The following is a 26,085-nucleotide window of genomic DNA, read 5'->3' as shown; positions in this document are numbered from 1 at the left end:
CTTGCAGAGACATACTCGGTGATTGAGTTACTTATCTGGTGGCTGTGGATGTCTCCCTTCCACGTCCTCATCTGCTGTGGGGATTGTCCACTTCTGCATCTGTTGGTGGCAGAGAGCAACTTCTGCTTGAAAGGATCTTCCTGATTCCGTTCAGGTGAAGGGCATTTGAGGGTCTGCTCCATTTACCTACCTCTCACTGAGGTGTCACACTGCTCCTGCAGGCATGTGCTGGTGAGTACGTCAACGCTTGTTATGAAAGCTGCAGTTATTCCGGATCTGCAGAGCAATTCCCCTGTGCCAGAGGAATCAAAGTTTCCTGTTGCTTTGTGAACTGTCCACACACTTCTTGCGTTTACATGAAGGAAGATGGACTGGCACTTATGTGAATGTGCCAGTGGGCAGAGCGGCTCTTGCAGCCAGGTGGAAGTACGTAGTGCATCATGAGTGCTGCCAATGAGTTTGTGATCAGTCTCTTTGCATCTGGAAACTGCTAATGATAATCCCGTTCTGCCAGCCAGTGTGTGAGAACAGTGGGAACTGGTAGGGGTTTTTTGCCCTTTTTTTTTTTTTTTAAAGGCTGTATTTGGATAAGATTTTTTTAATTTTACTCGTCATTTCAGTGGCCACCCGTAATGGAATGGAAGATAGGACTGAGAGAGAGTGGCCCTTGACACTGTTTTTGTACATTTCTGGATGGAGAACTTACTGCTCTTCGGTATGTTTAACAAAACACATAGGCTTTGCAAATGCACCTTGGCAGAAGGAGTTTCCTGGTGAATAGCAGGCTTCCATCTGGGTTTGTGTGGATTTAGAAGGAGTGTTTGGATGATGCGGTGCATTGCTGAGCTAGGCTCCAGAAAGACGTCAGCAAGTGTTGTACTGGTTTATGTAAAGTCCAGCAGTTAAATACCATGTTGAACACGTGAAGCATAACCTTAATGACTTTTTATGAGAGTTTTGGGCAAAAGTATGGTGATATTATACTGATGATATTAACACATGCAAGAAAAGTATTCTTTGTGAGGATCCCAGCATTAAATGGTTCCTTAAGGTACAAATTTAATTCCAGCCCTGCAGTTTATAGATTGTGACTTCATTTCTCCCAACACTATATTAAAATGTCTTGCTGTATCTTGAGATCTACTGCATCTCTACTGAGAGATTTTATTTGAATTTGAGAATTTTTCCTATGAAAGTTTTTGCGTCACAAAAAGTGGTGATGTACAAGGAAAGTGACCAACTGTATTAACAGATTTGGATACAAGTGAAAAGCAGGTATTTCAGATTTAATTTTCCTTTGGGGCAGGTTTAACTCTTGTTCTGTTGCTTAACAGTGAGGAATTCAATTCGTTGTTACCTTTTGACTTTTCCAGCTGCACTCTTATTCCTGCTCAATCTGTGCTATCCATGGCTTCAGGCTGTTCCAGGCTTCAACACAGATGAGAAAGCAAACAACCCCTGCCATTCAAAACCAAACTAAACCAAAGCCCCTCTAAAAGAGTTTTCCTTGCCTTTTTTTTTCCCCTGCTGTGACATACATACTCTGTCTTGGGATCTGAGATCATCGTTATTCAAGTTTTATATACTGTTCCTACCCAGCAAACTTTAAAGGACTAAGAGTTAATGCATGATTAATTGCCTTTGCTAGTTAGGTGGGACTGAACTACATCTTTGTGGGATGTCAAAAGAAAATGAGTTTGCTTTATAGTTTCAAAAAGGGGAATGATTTTGGTAAGGAAAACTTTGCATCCAGAGCCTGGAAAATTTCCAGAAATATTTGAAAGGCACAGATAAATTTTTGAAGCAAACCCTTGGAATTCTAATGTTGTATAAAGCATACTTTCTATAAGTAATATGCATATACTTCCATTCCATCTTCGGTTTTTGAGCATTTTATTCTTCCTCCTTCCCAAGCTTCTTTATTTTCTTTCCTTTCCTGGACTGTCACCATTTGCTGTCTTTGTGGTCCTTGAAGAGAGGAAATGGAGATGATAGTGTTCTTGAACAAAAACTGGTGAGGTTTTTACAAGGTAACATGTCAGCCTTCATCTTGTAGAGTTATGTCATGTATGAGATTCTTTTGCTTAATTTGGGGTTTGCTTAGTTTTAAATCCCAACATTGACTTCTGAAGGTACTCCAAAGTGTACGTTTTCAGTGTACCCTCAGTTACTACCAGTCAAACTTGTTTTAGAAGCTTATTCTCAATGACGCAAACTTTACAGTAGGGCACAGGACACTGGCACTATCCTAATGTTTTAAAAGGAGGCGTTTGTTTACTTCTGGAAAATGTGGGAACTGTGAAGGAGCCAGTGTTGCAAAGTTGCTGTAATTAAAACCCAATGAGACTCATTGTCAGAAAAAAAGCACCAACATATACTACTGAAACAAAAGTTTTACAGATGGGCCCGGTGATATTATTTTTAGACATGTAAATTGGTTGAGTGTTATCAGTAACACTTTCTTTTATTTGAACTGCAACCAGTGCTTTGCCAACTTTTCTGCTTAGCCACTTAAAGATTAAATTAGGGTATTTAACAAATAATTCTTTCTGTCTGGAACTTTTGTTTTCAAGATCTACAGATATGGAATAAATCATTAAAAAATCAAAGTTGATTTTTTCAGCAGTAGAGAAGCAATGCTGTCTGTTAAACAGATTATGAAGATCATTGGAGGCTGCTGAGCACAGCTCTAGAAAATTATTATACGAATACAAGCACAGTCTTTGTCAAGCTTTATGGTTCACCTACTTTTAAAATAGGCCCCAAGAGTAGAAAAATTGCAGATTAAAGAATAGTGTATTCTGTGCTTCTATGGCTTGAGTTCTGTTGCTTCTGAAATCTGATTTTCCCAAAGCTCTGCAGAGATTACAAGCAGTAAACTGACTGTATTTTCATTGCTATGAACAAATAAGGCATCTGAAAATACAGAGACAAGGAAGCGGCAATTGATCCTGGTGTTACACAGGAACATCTGTCTGGAGTTTCAAAGGCAGCTAGCTATCAGCTAAGGCAAATTTTCTGTCTGGCTGTGTAAGGATTGTGTGAGCTTGTTGTGTCTATATTGAAGCTGCTATTGTTATCCTGCTGTGAAATGACAGATGGACATGTCTATCCTGAGAGATCTGTGACTTTTGGCTGACTTGTATTTTCTGAATCCATGCATAATAGAGCTTGCTCTAGTCCTTCAAGAGGGAAGAAAAACAAAAATAGGAAAAAAACCAACACAAATGAAACATATGGTGCCAGGCTGTATTGTTGAAATCATCAAAAGTATATTCCTTTCTTCTTTTTGAAGAAAGATAGATTATTTTTCTGAAGGGGAGCTATCAGCTTTTGGTTTATTTTTGTAAGGATGTAAGATATCCACTGCATATGTATGTATATAATTTCATTTGCCTTAGATAAAACAAGTTACGGTGCTATTCTTGAGTACTCACATAGACAACCAGTACTAAAACTTGGGATCCAGAAAAAAATAATGATGGAGACTGAATTTATTGAGAGGTTGGGAAGGGAAGGTGTGTAGTTCAGAAATACATGTTTTGTTTTGTAATGACATGAATTGACATGAATTAACATGTCATTAGAAACATGTTAATTAGTTTTCTAATGACATGAGTTTCCTTTACTTCATATGTGGCATAAATGTATGTTAGTCGGGATAATAAATATGTTTTACGTATCTGAAAACAGGATTTGTCTGGCAAAATCTTATTTAAAACATTCCCCTCTCTTCAGCTCAGATAAATGTGTTTTTGTCTTGAACTAAATGATCCTAGCATTAAAAAAGGACAAGGAATTAGCACTGGTTTTGGAACATCTGTAGGAAGAGTACTACTGTATTCATTGGGATCACTATTATGAAGTAAAACTAGATGCTGATGCTTACTCTTCAGTTTGCTGCTGTTTAGTTCAAACACTGGCATTTTTGCTTCTATGATGTTTCCTCTGCAAGTTTGTGAATTGTTAAGGTCTGCTAAGGCAATCCATTAGTCAAGTATGCACCACTGTAATTGTTTAAACTGGGAGCTATAAACCATCCTTCTAGACTGAAGGATCTGTTTAAACAAAGTGTTTATTTAAGTCCTGTACAAACAAATACATAATGAAGAGCTATATATTGTAGAAGAGGAAAACATGGAATGGGCTGTGGGTCAAGGCACCATTTTTCTTTTCTAGGATGTTTTGTTGTCATGTGAATAGCAGGTGCATATTTTTAAATTACTAGAAAGACAGCTGTTAATTTAGTTAAATATTTGGCTTGCCTTTCCTCATGCTGTGCTTTAGACAGGTGTGTTACAGCTCATCCCTGTGTTACCTTTACTTCTGTACATAATAGTTGAAGGAACCGGATGAGGCAGTGTGATGTATATCTATTACATGGACATACCCAGCGACGTATCAGTGGAAGCACGTCGCTCCTGAAGAAAGGATCAGTCAGAGTCAGCCAGTCAGCATGTCTCTCTTTTTGTTAAACTACTAAGAGACTGCCCGATCTAATTTCTTCAACTGCCATGTTCTGTGAAAAGTTATTTCTTTCTGCTAATACGTAACTTTATAAATCAAAAAGAATTTGTTCAATTCAGTGCAGTGTATTTGAAGTCCAGTATAGGTATTATAACCTTGATCCTGTTCAGTAAAATTTTGATCTAAGTCCCAATGGAAGGATTCCCGTTTACCTAAATTGATGTTTGCCAATGTGGAACAAGAATCTTTGCGAGCTGTGTTTCTGAATGACTCTAAGATGTCATGGTAAAGGCATGGTTGATTTCAGCCAAGTCTTTGTTGAACGATAAGGTCTAAAAAGTTACTGCTGGCAAAACACATTTCAAATTTCTAATTTAATTAATGAAACATGGACATTTGTCAGGAGTAAGGGATAAGAAATGTGCTGATCCAGTCCTCTTTCATCCATGTATGTTATTGTGGTTCTCTCTAGTATGTTAGTATTCAGTTCAGTTCTTCTAACTGGGTTTTGGGTAAGTCTTTTAACTGCTCTAGCACTCTACTGTCTGATGAGAGACATCACTGTATTGCCAGCATACAGAAGATGTGAGTGTGAGGCCTCTACTTGCTTGAGTCCCATATATGCATTGAACACAACAAACTGAAATTGTGCAGTAACTCTGCACAAGTAATATTACAGGCCCCAAGCTGATCAAGCTAAAAGAGTAAGTATGGATATTTTACTGATGAATGGGTACTGGTAAAGGGAGTGACTCTACTATTATACTTTCTGGGCTACAGGTAAGTTTGAAGCTACGATGCGTGTGTTAACCTAACTGAGCATCTGTAGCGGTAGCTAGCATTGATGGAGATTGGAACCATAGTGCATAAATGCTACAAATTATCTGTGCTGAGTAAACTGAGGACGTGGTTTTTGATCACTGTCTCTTGCTGTTGGTTTTCTTTCTCTTTAAAACTTCCTTCTTTTTAATTTTTCTTCAATTAAAAAAAAAGAGAAGCACCTTTTGATGTGCCTTGAAGGCTAAATAGGTTAGTGTGACCAATATTTAAATTAGTGCGCATATGGTAGTGTTGTTTCTGGCAGTACTGGCCGGCTGCTTTAACTGATTAGTGCATACTGACACATATTAGTGGAGTAATGTCTTCTTCATGTGCTGAATCCAGTGTTCAGCCTACCTTCTAGGTAACTTGACATTTCTATTTACTTCAAGGCACGTACAGAAAAAAAGATTGCCTTCTTGCCATTCCTGCTGCGTTCTCTGTGTCCTGACAGGCTGTCAGAACGGCTTGTGTCTCTCCTGTCCCTGACAGGGTGAGCTGCTTCTCAGTCTCATGGAGAATTTCTTAACTACAGGCCTTTTTTAGGCACTCACATTTTGGGAAAACTTGGCAGGAAAGAGACAGTGCTGACTGCAATTGAGAGCTAACAGGGGATTTCCATTAGCACAATAGGCTCCTGCTATAGCAATAAAGAGTGCCTCAGACCAGAACGATGGAGACACCGGCTTCCTGCACTTCCCCAGCAGTGCAGCTGAAGGCAATACCCAAGCAGGCCCCTGCTTACCAAATCTGGCCAAAGGGGGTTACTAAGTTGTTCAGAAATGTGTTGGTAAATATCTGTTGAACCAGTCTGTTTTATTGCCCCTCAACAGGCTTTTGAAGGTAAGCAATTATGTTAGTAGCTTAGGCTATTTTTTTCCTACTATCTTTATTATGTTTTTTTTCAACATTTGAACCACTGATATCCCCTCAGGCAGCAAACTAGTGAAACTCTTTTATCTAGATGGTCAGGAGTCACCCGTAGTAAAGTCCTCTTCTCATCATTTTCCTCTCTGTCCTCTCCAGAGACCTCAGCATACTATTTAAGCTCCTGTGGGATTAATTTATCTTGCTCTTTCGCTGATTTTAATAGCTTACTGTGCTCAGGTAAGAACTGGGAGGTTGCTAAACCAAAAAGTTGGCATCGTCCTTCTCCTCTTTGTCAGGGACTCCTTAGTCCAGCTTTTCAGAGGGCCTTTGGGAGGACAGGAGGAGATTCTTTAGAGGAATGGGGAAGGCCAAATGTAAAACTGTATTCCTTTCTTCCTCCCTTTTCTTCCTCCCTTTTCTTCCTCCCTTTTCTTCCTCCCTTTTCTTCCTTCCTTTTCTTCCTCCCTTTTCTTTCTTCCTTTTCTTTAAGGTGCTGGGGAAGATGGAAAATTAAGGGAATTGTAAGCCAGTCAATAAAACCTTAAAGAGGAAAGGAATTATAAGCTCGTCAATGAAACCTTAATCTCCACACATGTTTTTTTAATAAGTTAATAAACAGTTGCTTTATAAGCACCTCTGGGATAATAACATTGATAAGCAAGCAATATAGATTTATCAAAATTTAACTCTGTCAGACAATTTTAATTTCCTTCCTTGGCAGTAGAGCTAGCCTAGTAGATAAGAGATGAGTGGTAGATGGATGAGGTATTTTGACTTAGTTAATTTTTTCATGCAGTGACTGCATGTGATATTCTTGACTCTGTCTCACACATCATTCATAGTAAATGGCTGGGAAACTCCACATGAAATTGTTGTGAAGTGAACACACAAGTGGTTGAGAAAAGGTCTCTGAGTGTCATTAATGGCCCACTGACATCTGAGAGGGCATTTCAGATAGGTGCAGTGTATCTTCTGTTTGGTTTTGTTCTGTGTTTTTATTAGGCATTTGGCTAGTAGAATACAGAGAATGTATTTGTGGACAGCAACAAGCTGGGATGTTGCATTAGCATGTTGAAATTCAAGATGAGTTCAGAGTGATGACGGTAAATGACTTTCAAGCTGTGGTCTGCAGACCCTGTGAATCCACTGGTTGCTTATAAGGAGTCATGAAGGGTAACTAACAAAAGCAAGCCTATTATCAGTAGGCCTAAATTCACCACACAGGGTCCTATGGCTCCACTGGAAAATTTAAAGGGGTTCCCATGTGGGAGAAAGGTTGGTTGAAAAGCAGTTGTTTTGACAATTTGGAGAGGCAGTCCAAACACAATGAGTTGAAATTCCAAAAGCTGAGCACAGCTTGCTACGTTTTGCCTATGTGTTGAAAGAGTAGTCTAGCCAACGAAAACCTGGGGTTTATAGTTGAAGGACAAGTATCATCAGAGATGTATGAACAAGGAATGTCACATGTAAAGAGGCATAGCTGTTATTCTCTGCTTAGTACTGATGAGGTCTCAGGTAGGGGACTGTATACAGCAGCTGTCATAAAGTGTAATAAATATGACCTGCAAGAAAATTTTGAAGGAAGTGACTTTGTTTTGACTCATAGGAAAAAACCAAGGGTTGTGGGAGAGGCATGTCATGAGAAGTGAAAAGCTTCATAGGACATACTGTCTTCCATTAGAGGAGGGCAGAAAAAAAGTAGTATGACTTGGGATGGATAATAGAAAAATAAGAACTGTCTTAGGTATGCAAGTTTCTGTGGCAGCTGCCTAATATTGTGCTTCTGTAATGTGATTTAGCCCTCTACATATTCTTAGTAACTCATTTGTGTGCATAGTTAGTCATTGAAATAGATGATTAAAGATGTTGTGGAATAGATTTTGAGATGAGAGGTTTCCAGGAACAGGTTAGACACAAAAAATTATCAAGGAGGATCTAACTACACTTGCTTGTATCTCACAGTATGCATTAGATGAGATGGTATTTGGAAATCTCTTCTAGCTCATCCTATAGTTTTACTAGTATAGGGACAACTTGAGTTAAGGGAAACTAACTGGCTCTTGAAACAACGTGTAGCTCCACAGGAATGAGCATTCGTCTGGAAAGTCTTATGCCAGAGAGCAGTAAGGTGGTATATTTTTTCAGTGGACTTGCTTGTGACCAGAACCAACAGGAAGACATTAATAATCACAAGAGTAGAGTTAACTCTGTCTAAAGAAGACAGAGTCATCCTCAGCCATTTGGACCAATCTGTAAGTTTTGTTTCCCCTTAACTCTCCTTCATAACTAAAGTAGTTGTGCCAAAAGTATTGTCCCCTTGATTTTGTTTTGGTTTACTAAAAGGAACAGGTTCTCATATGTCACCTAACTGGGGATCAGGGAATCTCAGTTGTTACAGGCATCTGAGTCATGTTAGTTTTCCAGGCTGATGTAGTATTGTCATTCCTGATGGCTGTTGAGCATAGCAGCAAATAGAATTTGAGCAGCAAATTATGTCCAAAAGAACCAAATCCTATTTCATGACAAGCAGGTGAGGACAAAATTAAATCTTGGTCGGTTTGTTGTTTTCCCCATTTGAAGGATATCAGATTTGATATCACCTTCATTTTTAGAAAAAGTTGTGAAAAATTCCTCTGTACTTAATTCTTCTTGCATTATCACTTATGCAGTAAGTACCATAACACTAAAAAACAAACAAACCAACCCCCAAAACACCTCCCAAACCAGCCCATTCCTGTGTAGCAGGATTTGATTGGCCAGTTTACAGAATTCCAGATAAATCTGAAGGAACTGTAGATCTCGATGGAAATCTAATAGTTAACCAAAAGAACAGTAACATTTAAGACACGAAGGGAACAGAAATCTTGGCCTAAATGGCTTCTTATACTGGGCAGGATCTATGTACTGCACTGGGGCATTCCTAAGATACAGGGTCCACCTGCCCAGTCTCGACTTCCAGTGAACTGGAAAAACTTCCGAAGAGTGGACCAACATTTAACCTCTTTGTAGAATACAGCCTCGGCTTTTAAATCTGGTTGTACCTAACTTGTTTTTCTATTTGAGAGTTGGCCGTGAATCATGGCTTGTTTCCCAGCAGTGAATGAAATCACACATATGAGAGAGGTAAAATGATTTTTCTCATTTGTGATTTTTGTTTCTCACAATAATTATACATGACTGTCCAAATCTGTTGTGTCTTACATTATATCATGCTGTTTGCAGAAATGGTGATTAATGCTGTTTGTGAACTGGGACGGGAATAAGAGTCTAATGTCTGCGTACATTTTGTGTCTGTTGGTTTGTCTGCCTTCATCTGGTATTTGGCATGTCTTCCAGTATTTTATGAGAACAAAAGAATAGCCATGTTCTGGTCAGGCCAAGTGTCCATTTAGTTCCATACTTTCTCCAAAGGCAGCTTGTAAACATGCATATGGAGAAAAATCTAAGAAATGCATGAAGTATATATAGTGATTCTTTCCCATGGTTAGGTCCCTTAATTATTGGTTCAGGGACCTCCTTAGCTAAAGGTTCCACTGAGACGTTTATGTTTTAAATAACCAGCAGTGGGTCTGTCATTCAAGAATTCAGTTCTTTTTTGAGTCCATTTGTGCTTTGTGTGTCCAATGTCTTGCTGCAATGATTCCATAACTCAAGTATACATTGTGAAGAAAAAGCATTTCCTCAGTTCTTACAGATCTGCCATTTAGTGAGCTGCCCACTAGTTTTTGTTGTGAGAAATGGTTCCTTGTTGATTTCTCCACACATCAGTCATTCTCTCAGCCTCTGTGCTGTTCTCTTTGGTGATTTTTCTTGTTTGCTGAAGACTTTCAGTCATTTTGGTATTGGAAGGTTCGACGGTGCTCTGATGGAAGAGTCAATCTCACAGCACTGTGAAAGCACCGCCATCCACTTGGTAGCCACTGCACTGAATTTTTTTACTTTGCTACCAGTAAAATTGAGTTAAGGTGTCTTTAATTAACCAAGGTTCTGTGAAGACCGGTTAATGCCTATGTTCATATATTATGGGTTAGATGACATGTATAAATTAAGGAGCAACCAGATTGTAGGTCTGAAAATGACGATAACTTCCACAAGTAGTATATTACTGAAGTTCCTCTATTTGTATCATGTACATAGTCATTAATGGTGGCTACTGTTATTTAATAAAGATATTTCCATAGGCCTTTTTGTTGCTAAAAGCAATTGTAATAGCTGTATTTTCATGGTTTCTCCTTTTATTTTTATCTAAAAATTTGAGAATAATGAAGGCAATCTTATTGTAGCATCTTACTTTGTTTGAGAAACATGTTGATGAACAGCTGGCGAGGCTGAGAAACAAGATGTTATATAAAATTTCAGCTAAATAGGAACAAAATTACTTTAGAATTTAAAATAACAAACACTTGGTTTTGGATTAAAAAAAAAAAATCTAATTACCTGATCGTGAATTGGAACTGAACTGCGACCCAATCTGTTGAGCCTGTAAGTGGCTCAAGTGCCCTGGCAGTTCAGGTGTGCCTCTCTCTTTGCCCATCAACCAACTGTACGTGCCTGTCTATGGCTTATCAAATGCTCTGTTACTCCCCTTTTGGCTATGCTGCACCTTTATGGCCTTGCACAAAGGAGTGAGGGTATATTTGGCATACAGTAGTGGAAAGGACAGTATGGGTATAGCGTTGTGGCAGGCTTGGCACGTATAGTAGCGCTGTGTGGTGCGGAGGATTAGGGAGCAGTGAGTAGTGGGAAGGGCTGCACATTGCAGTGCTGCTAAATGCGAGTGTGTTGAGCATGAGGTGCTGGGTGGTGGTAGGAAGTTCAGCAGAAAGGCTGGTGGGACATGGTCCGTGTGGCCTGGCAAAGAAAATGTCTGTGTCCTGTTCAGTTGTTCACTCTTGTATTAGGAGGAAACCGTATCATTCTGTGGTATTAGGGGGTTAGTAGCGTGCATAGCACATAGCACTTCCTGACAGCAAGTGTCTTTGTGCAGCCTTGTTACAAGGCGTCCTCCCCTAGCTGTTAGATTTCTGGGCTGAGATCTGTAGGTGCTTCTTTCTCTATGTAATTTTTTTGTACAGTCGATTGATTTCAGCCATCAACAGAAAGGCAGACTTCTCAAAGCAAACAGGGTACCTCTGTTTTACAAAAACAGGTGGCCAGTTGGAGGAGGGACTGTAAAACATCCTGTCAGAAGTCTTGATCAAGTGTGAAGCACAAATCTGACAAAAATAAGCTTCATTAGTAGCAGAGCTCATGGAACTACTTGCTTTAATTAGTTTTCCATAGCTGAGGAATTCTTTACCATATAAGGGTTTATTTCAGATGCAAGTTTTCCATTAGCAGACAAACACTTATAAATTTTAATTAAAATAATTCAGACTTCACTCCTCTAAAAGTTGATGAAATATCTCTCTTTGTTTTGTGTGATTTCTTCATATATTGTATTAGGAGCCTCAGGGGTGAGAAGGGTCAGATGGATGACTCCTCTGTCCTTACTGCTTGCTAGGTTACATGGAGGATACTATGTACATGCAGCTCTAGGCTAGAAGTTGCAAGTTTGCGCTACACCATGTCATAGTCTACTACCTGTTATTTGGAGCTGCATACCTAGAAAAACCTGAACTGGGGAAAGGGAAGACTCTGCTGGAGAGCAGAATAAAGACCAGGTTGGCAGGCGAAAGATGGGGCCAGTGTCGCCTACTATGAAATACCAAACTTAAAATTAAGGGAAAATGTTTTATGGGTCTTTCCTTTGCACATTTGTCAATGTTGTTTTGAGCTACAGAAGTCAAAAGGAAACCACAGGTTTTGGCAGGTAGGCTAATGTTTTCCAGCCCAGTGATCATAAATGATAACTTGAAACATGTTTTTTTAAAATAAATTGCTTATACTATTATCTAATAACTCATACTATATTTAAGTTAGATTATTACAGTCCCTTGGCTCTTCTCTATTGTAAATTGTAAAATGTCCCTTTTCTTTAGAAACAGAGAATTCTGACTCGCAAGATTTATAAGCTGAATAGGTCAAATTTAGTGTAGTATTAAAACTGTATTTAGTATTTTCAGTGTTTCAAAATTAAATTGTTCTATAGTGGGCAGTAACAGGTTAAAGTTATTCCCACTGACACAAGCAGGAGCAGTTGACTTATACCAGTGTTTAGCACTTTTTAAAAATTTACTTAGAATATACAACATTTCTGTTGTTGTTTTAGTGATTTTTTTTTTCTTTTGTAGCCAAGTGATTTAATATTATAATTTTATATTTGCTTTGCTGTTGATAAATACCAGTCACAGAACATTGGTTTGGGTGGCGGGTTCTTTGTGTCTTTGCCTTGTTTCTAGGCATTGCTCCAAAGTACACAGCTAAAATGCTTTATAGGTTTTGTTTAGAGCAGGGCTTCTAATGCAAAGATCACCACAGAGTCTTTTTGATGCAATTTTGCAAATACTTGATTCTTATTCTTTCGTTCAAACTCAACATTACATTTCAGTGGTGGAGTGTGGCTGTTAAAAATACATGTGATTGTCCTGCATACTGTGCTTTAAAGAGGATCAGAGAACTTCACAATTTTTTCTGAACATGTGATACTTTTGGAGAAGTCTGGTAATGAGAGGAGAGGACATGAGTATTAATTGTGTCGAAGGCTCAAGAGATCATCTTGCTGCAATGAATGTGAAGCAGAGAGCTTCCTTTGGACTATTTAGGGAAGGTTGTACCCTGATCTGCTCCTCATTGCCCATGACTGAGTTTATGGTGCATGGTGGATGCCTTTAGGCAGAGAATGAGCAGCCAGCTTTTCATTAATTTGTAACAGAGAGACTGGTGGGAACATTGTTCCATGCCATGGAGAGCTTGTAGTGAATTCCTTCAGTGTTAAGCAAGCTAAAAATAATACTCTAGAAAATGTATGCGTTAGCCAAACCCTTTGTTTTCTGAACATCCATCTGAACAGGGGTTAAAACTATGCTATGAAAGTAAAATGAGCAAGAAGTATCCTCCCTCTTTTTATTGTAACCTTAACTATTACGCTGTTGAATACATTTAAGTAAAGATTTTAAATTGGTCAGTAATGCTTACATAGGAATGATTTGGGGAATTTGTCTATGTGCAGTTTAAAGATTCTGTTAGAAAACTCGTATAGTTTTGTAAGCTCTTCATATCCTTGTAACTATTTTTATGTCCCCTTCCTGCATGTTGATTCTGCAAGGGGACTGGGGTGGATGAGCTAGCCCGTCTGTTTGTGAATAGATGAGTTGATGAATCCAGCGGCTCCCAGTAGGTAGAGCTAAGGAAGAATTGCACACTAGATAAGACCAGTTTCCTTAGCTGCTGTTTGGAGGCATAAAGTTTCAAGAAATTCTGATCTCCACAGGAAAGGGAACAAAGATAAGAGCCATTGGTACAGCCCTTTAAAAACTGTGGTGGAATGGGTCATGGAGGGAGAGTTGCCAGTGTGGGGAGAGAGAACAACTGTTGGAGGGAGCAGGGATGTTGCAGCTGAGGGGTTAAACACAGCTGAAGAAGGCTGGTTGCAAGGCAAAAGGAAAGCTTCCAAAAAGCAAGGAGTGGCTTGCAAGCAGGGCATCTTGGCTACGCATGGATTTCTTGATCTGGTCCTCAGGTACATTCAAGTATGGGGGGAACCAGAGGCAGCAAGCTGTCTGCGTGGGCTTTAATATTACTCTGAAAATTGAAGGCATTTCTATTATTTTTCAAGTAAATTTTAAAAACGTAGCCCTGGATGTTCCTTCCTTCCTTCAGAGAGCAAAGGTGCTGAAGTGCTGGATGAAGCTGCATAGGTGTGTTTCACCTACTGCATCTCCTTGAGATGGTCTATGGCAAGGGGAGCAGAAGTCCCCATAATCCAAGGGAAAATGGTTAGTGACCTGCTGCACCATGCAGACACATACAAGTCTATGGGGCCAGATGGGATCCACCCAAGGGTACTGAGAGAGCTGGCAGAAGCGCTCACCAGGCCACTTTCCATCATTTGCCAGCTGTCCTGGCTAACCGAGGAGGTCCCAGTCGACTGGAGGTTAGCAAATGTGACGCCCATCTACAAGAAGGGCCAGAAGGAGGATCTGGGGAACTACAGGCCTGTCAGCCTGACCTAAGTGCCAGGGAAGGTCATGGAGGAGATCATCCTGAGTGCCATTACACGGCACGTATGGGACAACCAGGGGATCAAGCCCAGTCAGCATGCGTTTATGAAAGGCAGGTCCTGCTTCACTAACCTGGTCTCCTTCTATGACAAGGTGATGCACTTAGTGGATGAGGGAAAGGCTGTGGATGTTGTCTAGCTGGACTTTAGTAAGGCCTTTGACAGTGTCTCCCACAGCATTCTCCTGGAGAAGCTGGCTGCTCACTGCTCAAAGATGGGCATACTCTTTGCTGGGTAAAAAACTGGCTGGATGGCTGGGCCCAAAGACTTGTGGTGAACAGGGTTAAATGCAGTTGGTGGCCGGTCACAGGCAGTGTTCCGCAGGGGTCAGTACTGGGGCCAGTTCTGTTTAATATCTTTATCGATGATCTGGATGAGGGGATTCAGTGCACCCTCAGTAAGTCTACAGACGACACCAAGCTGGGTGGGAGTGTCAATCTGCTGGAGGGTAGGAAGGCCCTACAGAGGGACCTGGACAGGCTGGATCGATGAGCTGAGGCCAACGGTATGAGGTTCAACAAGGCTCAGTGCCGGGTCCTGCACTTGGGTCACAACAACCCCATGCAATGCTACAGGCTGGGGGAGGAGTGGCTGGAGAGCTGCCTGGTGGAAAAGGACCTGGGGGTGCTGGTCAACAGCCGGCTGAACATGAGCCAGCAGTGTGTCCAGGTGGCCAAGAAGGCCAATGGCATCCTGGCTTGTAGCAGGAATAGTGTGGCCAGCAGAGCAGGACCAGGGAGGTGATAGTGCCCCTGTACTTGGCACTGGTGAGGCCGCACCTCGAATACTGTGTTCAGTTTTGGGCCCCTCACTACAAGAAGGACATTGAGGTGCTGGATTGTGTCCAAAGAAGGGCAATGAAGCTGGTGAAGGGTTTGTAGCACAAGTCCTGTAAGGAGTGGCTGAGGGAGCTGGGGTTGTTTAGTCTGGAGAAGAGGAGGCTGAGGGGAGACCTTATTGCTCTCTACAACTACCTGAAAGGAGGTTGCAGCAAGGTGGGGGTCGGTCTCTTCTCCCAAGGAACAAGCGATAGGACAAGAGGAAATGGCCTCAAGCTGCACCAGGGGAAGTTTAGGTTGGATATTAGGAAAAACTTCTTCACTGAAAGGGTAGTCAGGCACTGGAACAGGCTGCCCAGGGAAGTGGTTGAGTCCCCATCCCTGGTGGTATTTAAAAGATGGGTAGATGTGGTGCTCGAGGACATGGTTTAGTGGTGGACTTGGCAGTGCTAGGTTAATGGTTGGACTCGATGATCTTAAGGGTCTTTTCCGACCTAAATGATTCTGCTATTCAATAATTCTATGTTTAGGGGAAGAAACCTGCCCCCCATTAACGTTTCACACTTTTCTCTGTCAGGAGTGAGGCCTGTACTGGAGCCCTTTCCTGCAGATAAATGACTGTACTCTTTTTTTGCGGGGGGGGGGGGGGCGGGGGGGGCGGGGGGAAGGAATTCCTGGAGTATTAAGATGCTGTTCTGCTTTTCCTGTGTGTGGTAATCAAATCATTAGAGCACTTGGCTATGAAGGTGTGTTTCTGTCCTCTCTGCAGGGTGGTTCAAATTGTCCCACCTTCTCTGGCCAGAGGGGTTGGAGCTGGCGGGTCACCAGCATGGGGCCACCCTCTCTGGTTCCACTGAAGCTGTGCCAGTGCTCAACTGGGAACACAGCCCTCTTTGTGGAGTGGGGAAAGGGAGGCTGGCCCTGACCTCATTATTTAGCTCATAGTGCTCAAGGAGAAGAGTGTGGAGATGTCATCTCTGTTCCAGAGACTGTTGTTATGGCCTTAAACATTGAACAGTTGCATACTTGTCTGTGGATCTCATCTTAATTTAAATATTTGGGTTTTGTATTTGTATTGGGGGGGGGGAACGGGACGGGAAATAGCTGCAAGCTGACCTAGTATCTCTCATTTAACCTGGTACGTGTGTGTCCCTGAAAGCATATGCATTAGCTGCAAGTATTCTGTTTTTAACCAGTTTTACTTTGCTAGCCTAGTTCCTCAGGGCAAAACGTACTTTTGAAATCGTTGTGGTGGCCAGTTGTGATTGGTTTTGGTAGCTGTGGTATAGTTTGTGTGTCTGTGAATTCATGAAGAAAGACAATGAAAATACTAGGTGTTAAACTGCATAGCCCATAAAGTGAACTATATGCATATCAGAACATCTCAGCCAGATGGATTTTCATGGTGTGGAGGTCTGTGAATAGATCTGCTGTCACTCACGTGGATGAGGGTCTGGCAAATATAACTCCTTAACTTTTTTTGGGTAATACCCAGAAATAACAAAGATGCATTTATCAGAAAAACCCTTCCTTAAAGTTCAAACAGGAAACAAATGGAAATCCCATTAACATTCTGTTGAACCAGGAAAATACTCTTACTTTACAGATATCCTTTTGACTGAATACAGGAATGTGTTTATTTTGTAAAAGGGGGTAGAATTATTGAACTCAAAAGCTGTTTGGGGCAATGTAAACATCTTACTTACCCAAAACACTTAAGCGAAGGAAGTGTGCCCTTCATGCTTTCCCTTAGGAATTAATGCTTTGCTTTGAGTAGTAGTAATTTACACAACCTGTAAATACATTAAGTAATGTAAACTATAAGGGACTAAAGGTATTTTTTTTCTTCCTTCCTCTTTTAAGGAGTGTCTTTCATCTCTTTACTGCTTATAGCCTCATTAGGAAAGAGAGCTGTATTCTACTATATTCAAAAGCACTAGTAGGAATTTCATGTTTTCTTACACTTAGGCAATAGCCTTAAATATCAGTTCCTACTGTTTATTATTTATGTTAATGGTGGCTTTAAAGTCATACTTGATTGCTGCATAAATGTGGCATAGAAAGTTGCCAAAAAAGCTTTTTCGTTTGTTTGCTTTGTTTTTGTTTCATCGGAATACTGAAAATGTATTTTGGCCTCATGGTTGGCCTCGCAGCTTCCCTGTGCAAATCTCAAAGTTGTTTTGGTTTTCTGCTGAAAGCATTAAGCATAATTATCATCTTGTGCTGAGTTTTATAAGAAGGACTTCTGTTTTATAATCTCAACAAAGCATTCAATTTGTTTTATACAGGCATCCACAAAATGGGGAAGAGAAGGATTGTTGCTCCTCTTTACCTTTATGAGTAATTAAAGCATCTTCTCCCACCTCCACTCTTTTTTTTCCTTCCCATTTTAGTTTTTCTAACAATTTGTCTAAATACTAACTTAGGATGTTTCCACTTTAGATCATCTGTGCTACAAAAAGAAAAATATTAGTCCAAAGTTAATGTTTAAAAGAAGTTTTGAACCAGGTTGTCCTTCCATACAGGCAGAAAAATGGGAGTTGCATCCCTAGCAGGCTAAGATAAGATTCCCAAAGAAATGGAGGTTTTTCATGAAGCTGAAAAGGAAAAAAAAAAAAATTGCTGTCTGTGGCCAGACTGCTGGTGTGGAGGTGAGGAGTTGTTTGGCCACAGGCTCTTTAGTACTGCAGCTTACATTTTACCTGGCTGAAGGGCATTTTTGCCTTCGCATCCAGCCAGTTCATTGTTACTGAGAAGCTCTTTGTCTTGTCCTTGTAGTGTTGGATCACTGTCCAGGTGTGAAGATCCAGAACAGCTTCCAGGTTAAATGTGTTGTTCTGTGATTACAGAGGATACACTTTACCTTCATCTTCAAACAGTGCCTATTGGGCTGTTCATTTTTTTCACTCTAGCAGTTTTTTGTCTTGGCATTCAGTTCTTTGAATGTGAGCAGGCATTAAACAAAACTGTAAAAAGTTCTCAATAACCAGGACTTTGCCTTTCAACCAGTAAGACCCTGGTGCTGGAATAAAGTCTTTGACCAAAAAAGGTAGACCCAGAGTCGTAGGGTTCTTGAATGTTAATCACTTAATTGTTCAGTGGTAGGTAGTTAATAAGATTATGTAAGTTGAAGCTTTAAAGGAACTAAAAGAAATTCACTACTAAGAATTTTGACGGCAATGCTATGATAAACCTGAAAGTCATAAATACTTATTTGAATGAAGAACCTACTTTTTGTAGCCTAACATTCAACTTTGGTTTTAAATAAATGTAAATTTTCCAAAAACTCCACAGAGCTTCCGATTTTGAAGATGCAGAAAGAGAAGCTTTCTATCTTCCTTGTTCAATACCAGCAGCTGCCTCTGAATTTCATTCTTGCTAGCTGATAATTGTAGGCAACACATTCTAACAAGCCAAATGTGATATTCATCTTAATATTACTCAATAAAAACGTGAAAAAAAAAATACGAAGTGTGACTAAAGGCGATGTGAAACTAAGTCCCTGTCCTCACAGGTTCCTGATCGCTGGTCCATGTAATCCTTAATATTGTCAAAAGGAATGATTGAGGCTACCAAACTGACCAGGAAGAAGCTTCCCTGGTCAGGCTTTTAAAACCACATATAAATATTTTTGGAGCCTGGTTGTAGTGTGATCATGGAAACATTATATGTTATTTAGGAAGAAAATAATGTTGATGATTAGAGAAAATTAAATAGCATTTAGTTAATTGATCTTTGATTCTAGTAATTAAAAAAATATTTGTTTCAGGAGCAAGATGCTTTTGACTGACTGTGCAGGAAGCCATTATGTTAAGCACAAAGGTTTGAGAGCCAAGCTTAATAGTGATGTATGCTGTCATCCAAACCTGTTTGTCTTTCATGAAAAGCAAACTGTTTAGGCTGTAGGATAAAAACAAAAAAAGAACTCTTGGTATAGACATATATGCTTACACTATAGGTGTACTGTGACATGTAACGTGATACAAGAGTTACTAATTCACATTAATATCTGAGAGGAATGTTACAAGTGCCTGGAATATATACCCAGAAATTAACAGTATTTAATATTAGTTTCTGTGTCTCTTTTTTAGTGCAGTTAGATTTTTGAGTTAATCATTAGGAATCTTTCATCAGTGTACTTATGAGTATATTATCCTTAAAACCAGTGTTAGAACGTGAAGTATTTTTAACAAGAATATACAGTATTCAGAAGGCAAAGAAAGGACAGGTACTGTTAATTGACAATTTTTTTAAAGTAGCATTTCCTCTAGATGACTTGCCATATGTGGAAACCAGAATCCTGTACCTCGATGCACAATCCTGAATAGCCTTTGCTGGATGAACTTTGTTTCCAGAAAACTGGAAAGAGTTGCAGAAACTTTAGTGTTTATTCTAGTGCATTGGTGTCCTTGCTGGGCATTCAGTGATTGTGAAATTATCTGTCCTGCCTATGACTTGTGAAGATACATACTTTCTGTTACTGATAGTGGAAACCGTCTTCCTGTTACGTGCAGGTCACTTTTGTGATGTCCACACTCAATGCATGATTATATGTAAACCAAGGTTTTTGTTGTATGATGAATTTATTTTCTGCTGTGCTTCTGGATTACACTCAATAACCTGTTTCTTGCTTATGTCAAATATTTCGGATGAATTGAAGACTGAAATTTACAAATCCTGACTATGTTTTTGACCTTGATTCAGAATCTGGAAGATGAAGACAGATTTTAGGGTCTTAACAGTGGGTGCCCTGGGAATGAAAAGGATGTTTAAGATTCTTTAAGACTTGATATTATTTAAGACTCTGTAGAAGAATAGCAGGTCTGTCTGATTTCTGGTGGCTAAAAAAAGCACTAGAGAAGGAAAAGAAATGCCTTTATTTAATCTTCTTGTTCTTTACTTTTCCATTGCATCTTTTCATCTTTGAGAGCTATCTTTTTCTCTCACTTTGAACAGTTATATAATTGGACAAAAACCCATTACAAACTTCCAGTCTGTTTCAGAAAGGCTAGGATGAGGCTTTTTAATTTAAATAAAATACATGTTTTGCACACTTGGATGCTTGGCTGATGTGTTAATGGAGGACATTTCAAGTTTCAAAGAAACTGAAGATGCCATTTTGCACAAGCAAGCAATTTTTAAAAGTCAGAGTAGTAGCAAGCACAAAGTAGTCCATTCTCAAAAAGACAAACTTAGAATAACTAGCCTTGCTGATGCTTATTTTACTGGATGGTATAATAAAAGTGGAAGTGTTGTTGAGCATTTGACAAATTCCTCAGTATATGTGGTAGAATAGGATTTCCTTCTGTGTTAAGTACCTGTGTTGTTGTTTAGTTATGAAAAGGGAGCTCAGTTCAGCTTTGCACATGCATGCTCCTTTAATCTGAATCCTCCTCTGACTTTTTTTCCTTGTTTTCCAGGGTATTGGTATAGAGTAAGATTAAGTTCCAAGCCACTGTCCTCCCTCCTGTAAAGTAAAAACCAATGACGTCTTTTTTCTTGGTTCCCATTTTATTTTATTTTCTTAATTTGCTGTCTATTGCTTGGTGTTCATCCCTCCTTATTTCATAGGAGGCATTAAATAGCTGCTGTGATATTTTAAGAAGGTATGAAGGGACTCTAATAGGGATTTCTTTTCTGTCTCAGTATGTTAAAATCAATTTAGTGGCTGCATGTTATGGTGCTCTTCCTCCCTCCCCCACTGCTGGAAACATGAGTGGATTAATCTAGGCCCAAATTGCTGTACAGAAACTCTTTGCTCTTAAGTCAAAAAAGTCAGTGCAAGTCTGTGAATCATTTTATGAAAATACTGGATTGAGTTTCAGGCTTTGAGTCCCTGCTGATACATTAGATTCTTCATGGTATTGGCAGGGAAGAAGCAGGGGACCTTTCTTTAGCTGGATAAATAGGAGAAATGTCAACTCCAGATGCCTTGAGAGAGACTCCAGACAAGCTTTTAGTACAATTACAGAAGGACAAAGTGGAAGAGACCCATGGGACTCCTATGTGTATTGAATTTCATTTGGCCTTTTGGTCACACTAACAGAAAAAAAACCTATAGGAGTCTTTAAAGTATATATGTTTGTAGTCTTTTGGGTATAAATATGGCAGTGTTGCTGTAGTATTTTAGGAAGTGGTATTGGCAGAGCGTACTCAAGCTAGAAAAATTAGAAGTACCTCTCTTCCAGTGCCTGTAGCACATGGAATAAAAGTCAAGACTCTTTTTTGGGAAATTTCCCAACATTTGAAGTAAGCGGACTCACGTGGGACTGGTGCATTGCTCGGCAGCACAGACACTCGGCTTCAGTGCTGTCCTGGCATCAGCAGGGTTGAATGTGCAGGAGGGAATTTGTTCATTCACTTGATCTTTCTCTGCAGACAGTTAATGACTTGTCTAATCTTCCCTTACTCGCAGGGAGCCTTCAGTGATTCTTTACATGAAATAATTTTAAATGAAAGAATAAAACTCAAAGTCATTATTGTTTATAGTTTGTTGATGCGTATGGTAATCATGTCTGCATAACCTGCCTACTTTTTATGTATAAATAAGGATATTTGTTGTGTTTTAATCCTTAGCCAAGCAATGTTGCCCATCCTTTTAATGTTTCAGTGGCTTTAATTCAGATTTCATAGCAACATTTCTTACAAAGCACAACGCTGTCCGATCACATGCTCTACATTATAAATCTTCCCTTTGTGATATTCTTTAAGTTAGGTAATGAAATTGAAAATATATAATTATCATATGCAGTGCGTCTTTGTGCCTTCTGACTTACGGAATTGGTTATCCTATGCATTTTAAATGGAAGTCCTAATGTCAGATAGCAATTTTGCTGACCAGAATACTTTTAGAACCCAACAGTGTCCTTTGCTGTAGAAGGCAGATTTTTTTTTTCCTTATCTGTATAGTTTCTTTTTACATAAATTATAAGCATTCTGTTATTTGAACTTGATTTTTTCTGTACCTTTTCTCCTTTTTCACTCTAGGAAGTCTCTCTGGTTCTCATTCATATTCTTCATCTCTTTCACCTGGGGTGACGCAGCACTGGTCACATATGGGACTACCCAGGTCTAACCTGCTTTCCACTGTTGCCAGTACCAGCGTGTTGGGGGGGCGGGGGGCAGGAAGAACCAAAAATAATGACTTTTTTTATTTTACAAATAAAGTGGTTTGGTTTGGTGTGTGGGTTTTGTTGGTTTTTTTTTCTTGTTGAGCTTCTGTTGTCATCCATTTTTCTAGTCCTAATGACTGTGGAGAAAAGTTTGAGAACATCTCTTACAATGTGAGGTAATCGCATATCTCTGGAATCCGCAGTTTTACGAAAACACCAAGTATTGGGAAGTTCACAGTAACATTGTAGGAGTTGGCAGCAATATCTGGTTTCTTTGACTGAGTCATCAGTTTGGTGTGACTGAACTGAAATGTTGGCCTTTCTTTGACTTGTCCTCATAGATGACTAATTGTTACTTTAAGCTCAGAATTAAGTAAAATAAAATAAATTTCAAAAAGTGTCTTTCATCTACCCTGAGCCCTCCGTGTGAATTTCTTTCTCAGTCATTGCAGATAACGTCACTCTTGCGCTCGTTATATGTATAGGTCAAGCAAAGGTCCAAGGTAGTGTCATAAGGCCATAAATAAAATAGTTAACCAGAGGTTCATTTAACCTGGTATCTGATAATAGCCAGTGGCCTAAAGTACAGAGCAAATTTACACTGATGCTTTCATGACTTACTGGGTCAAAGGAGACACTTGTTGCGTTTAATGGCTGTCAGTGGATCTTTTCTTCATTAACTTGTCCCATTATTTCTTGAGCAAATGTGGATTTAGCTGTGGCAGATTTCCTTAGTGTAACTGTGTCTTGCATGGAAAAAGTGCTTTCTTTAACCTTACGTTCCCCAGTATGCTTTGATGCTGTCAGCACTGGCATTAGCAAATGCAGTGAAGAGTTGTTATCTATTATTCCTTTCTGTGCTTATCAGCATTTTATAGAGATCAAAAGAAAATAGACATTAAATGTGTGATCCGTTCAAAAGATGCTGACTCTCATACTATAATAGCCTGGAACATTCTCTCACAACTGCAGAGCTCCATTGCAAAACCATGTATTTTCTGTGTTGTAGTTCTGCAGGATTTTGCCACTTCTGCATAATTTTTAAAAGTTACCTGACAGGCCATTAAATGGATTTTGGTTCTCTGGGTAAACTACTGGGACATGAAATTATGACCTTTAGGAAGAAAAGCTGGATTTTGCTTTGCCTTTCTAGTTATAGTGGATGACTTCTCGAGCATTTATTAATGATTTCCATCTGAGAGCATCTTATTTTTTTATCTTACTTAGAAAAGAAAAAAAAACATTCAGCAAAAAAAGCTTCTTAGACTCATGGTGTTTTCCCCTTGCACTTTGGGATACTATTACACATGCTTGTGATTATCCACTCTGCAAACAATTGTCAAAAAAATTCATCTGTTTTCCAAGTCCCACAGAAGAACAGATGTGGAATTACGTTTCAAACAATGTACTCTTAATCACTTACATGTGGACACAAAACAAACTGGAGCTCAGTGGGAACTGATTGGATGCTTTGTTAGTCAAGCATGGAGTGGAAAATTTGCATTTTTCTTAGGCTTCATTCTCTGAACGATCCTTTGAAAACAGTACTAATAAATGAACAAGAAAAGGGTCTGTTTCAGATATTTAACTGTTTCTAGAGAGCCAAAACCTGAGGGGACCACCTGAATGGAGCTGGGATATATTATGTGTAGGAATATGAAAGAGAGATTGTGTATATATGTATAATATATTTTCTTTATTTGAGAGCTCATTTGATGCTGTAAAGGATATTGGGAGGTAAAGTAGCTGCATATCATCTGTGTGCTTTCAAAAGCAATGATTTAAACTAGCCAGCTCTGCCTGTAAGAGATTTCAAGTCAATGTTCAATTGCTGGAATACCATAAGAAAGCAATTATGTCAGAAAACTTACTGATGTTGTGTTCTAAACCTCAGCCTTCATTGGAAAAAATACTTAAAAAGGTAGTCCATACAACTACTTCAGAAAGGTAGTTTTGGGCAAGAAAAGGTTAGTATTTAGGGACTCTGGAACTTACAGCTTCAAAGTTTACAGAATTATGATTTTGAATCAGTGCACTGGACAGTCACCGAGACTTAAGGAATTATCAGATTCTTGTTCTTGGAATTAATTTCTTCATAACTGATAAGAACACTCATGGAAACAGGGCTATTGATAATTGTTCCCAGTGTGATTGCCCTCTCTCATATATGTATAGGTCTCGAAAAATAGTGCCTACTAGTAGGAATCTGCATTTTCAGTTGCTGCAGAATTGAAACTGTTTTTAAAACGTGTAGCTTATACGCATAAGATTATTTTAAGTTATTTGATCCAAATAGACAAGATTATGTCTTGTTTCAGGATTTATAGTGATTCCTTGGAAGCTTTTAAACCTCTGGGAAGTTTTAAAATTAGCCTTATCATATTATATTGAAGTATTAAGAGTGCTGTGAACTCAGCTTCAGATAGTTTTTCTCTAGAAAATAATGGAGTTGCCCCCCAAACTTGAAGTGAGACATGAGGAGATTAGTAGTGATGCGTTTTCCTGCCTTCCAAGGAGTAGGAATGGGAGTCCTCCATCTCACTGCCTTGTTGGCTGTTCCTTAACTTCTCACCTTGTATGTTCATCATTATGTTTATTCTGGTAGCAAGCAAATGGCCGATGCCAATTAAAATGTTCACTGATAATAAAATAGTAAAATACAATGTTTTGAGAGATGGAGAGAAGAGAAGGAACTTTCAGAAGTGTTTATTATGTTCCAGAGAGGTGTTGTCTCTTAGCTTGACTGCTGGAGAGGTCTGTGAAGGTTATAGCAGAATTTATGTATTCTTTAAAAAATCTTTCATATGGATTTCCTGAGGCTGTTTTGCTTGTGCTCTGTGAAGTGACCAATTTATTCTGGTTCTTTGTGTTGGGGGAGGTCTGCTTGACCTTAGTTTTTCATGTTTTGTTTCAAAATAACTTTCTTTCATGGCTATTACTTCGTTTATACACTTTGCAAAAAAAAAAAAAAAAAGAGATAATAACATTCAAAATAAACATCTTTATACCCCATGTCTTGTTTTTTAGCCTTTGTCTAGAATGACACAAATGGCTAAGTATTTCATGTTCTTTAAACATGACACTGTGAATGTAGTCGATGTAGGTATCTTGTGCGTGATCAAGACTTGTAATAAGTGCAGTTGTCTGCTGCCTTTAATAATCAAAAGCATGGGATACAGCCAGTAGTTCTGTATGGGACTGGTAAAGCTCAAAGGAGAAACTGCATTTTTGATGTTTAATACTTTTGGAGTATTTTAAATGTACTTAGAATGCGTGTCTTGGTTTTAACAGTGGGGTTTGGGTGGCTTTAAGCTATTGAATACATACTTTCTGAGAGGTGATTGGAAGGTATGCTAACGTACTCTAAAAAGGTACAGATCTTTGGATGCGAAGGGCCTTGTAAGGGAGTTTGTTCCCTTGTTATTGCAGGCAATCAGGTTGTATGCAATTCCTTGCATTGTGTCATCAGCCTCTGACTTAAAACTAGGAATGTTTCTTGCCTCTGCTTTTGTTGTTCAAAGGCTGTTGCAGATCTTGCGCTTTCAGATGGTTTAGAAATCATCTCTTAGCCTGCATGTTAAGTGTATTCACAGTCAATTCACAGTTATTTTGCTCCTGGTGCAATGTTGGCTTTTAATTTAAATATCTCTTCTTTCTCCTTGCTAATTAGCTGCCTACAGTAACTGTAGGAAACAATTATGTGTCATTTTTGTCACCATTTTGTTAGGCTAAAGAAGGCAAGGCCTCATATCTTCTCTAAGCTCTCTTCCCTTGATCAGTACAGTATTCCTTCCGTGTTCCTAATCCAGCCTGGATGTCTTCATCTGCCCCTCGCTTATGGATAAGAATTCTTTGTAGTGTTCAAAGTAAGACTTCA

General features: G+C 39.3%; 1 protein-coding gene across 4 annotated transcripts in view; it reads left to right on the top strand.

The window, feature by feature from the left end:
- LHFPL2 (LHFPL tetraspan subfamily member 2) overlaps positions 1 to 26,085 on the top strand; it is a 129,049-nt gene that overhangs the window by 32,075 nt on the left and 70,889 nt on the right. The window contains exon 2 of one of the 4 annotated variants that reach the window (XM_087742008.1): positions 8 to 231. The exons of the other annotated variants lie outside the window; for them this stretch is intronic. The gene's annotated coding sequence lies outside the window, so the exon portion shown is untranslated. The remainder of the gene's footprint in view (positions 1 to 7; positions 232 to 26,085) is intronic. 4 annotated transcript variants of the gene reach the window in all.

Source organism: Nipponia nippon, unplaced genomic scaffold, assembly GCF_047370975.1.
Source record: "Nipponia nippon isolate SJK-2023a ecotype South Korea unplaced genomic scaffold, ASM4737097v1 scaffold_8, whole genome shotgun sequence".
Taxonomy (NCBI): Eukaryota; Metazoa; Chordata; class Aves; order Pelecaniformes; family Threskiornithidae; genus Nipponia; species Nipponia nippon.
The sequence above is the reverse complement of the archived record's forward strand: the minus strand, read 5'-3'. Positions and strand labels throughout refer to the sequence as shown.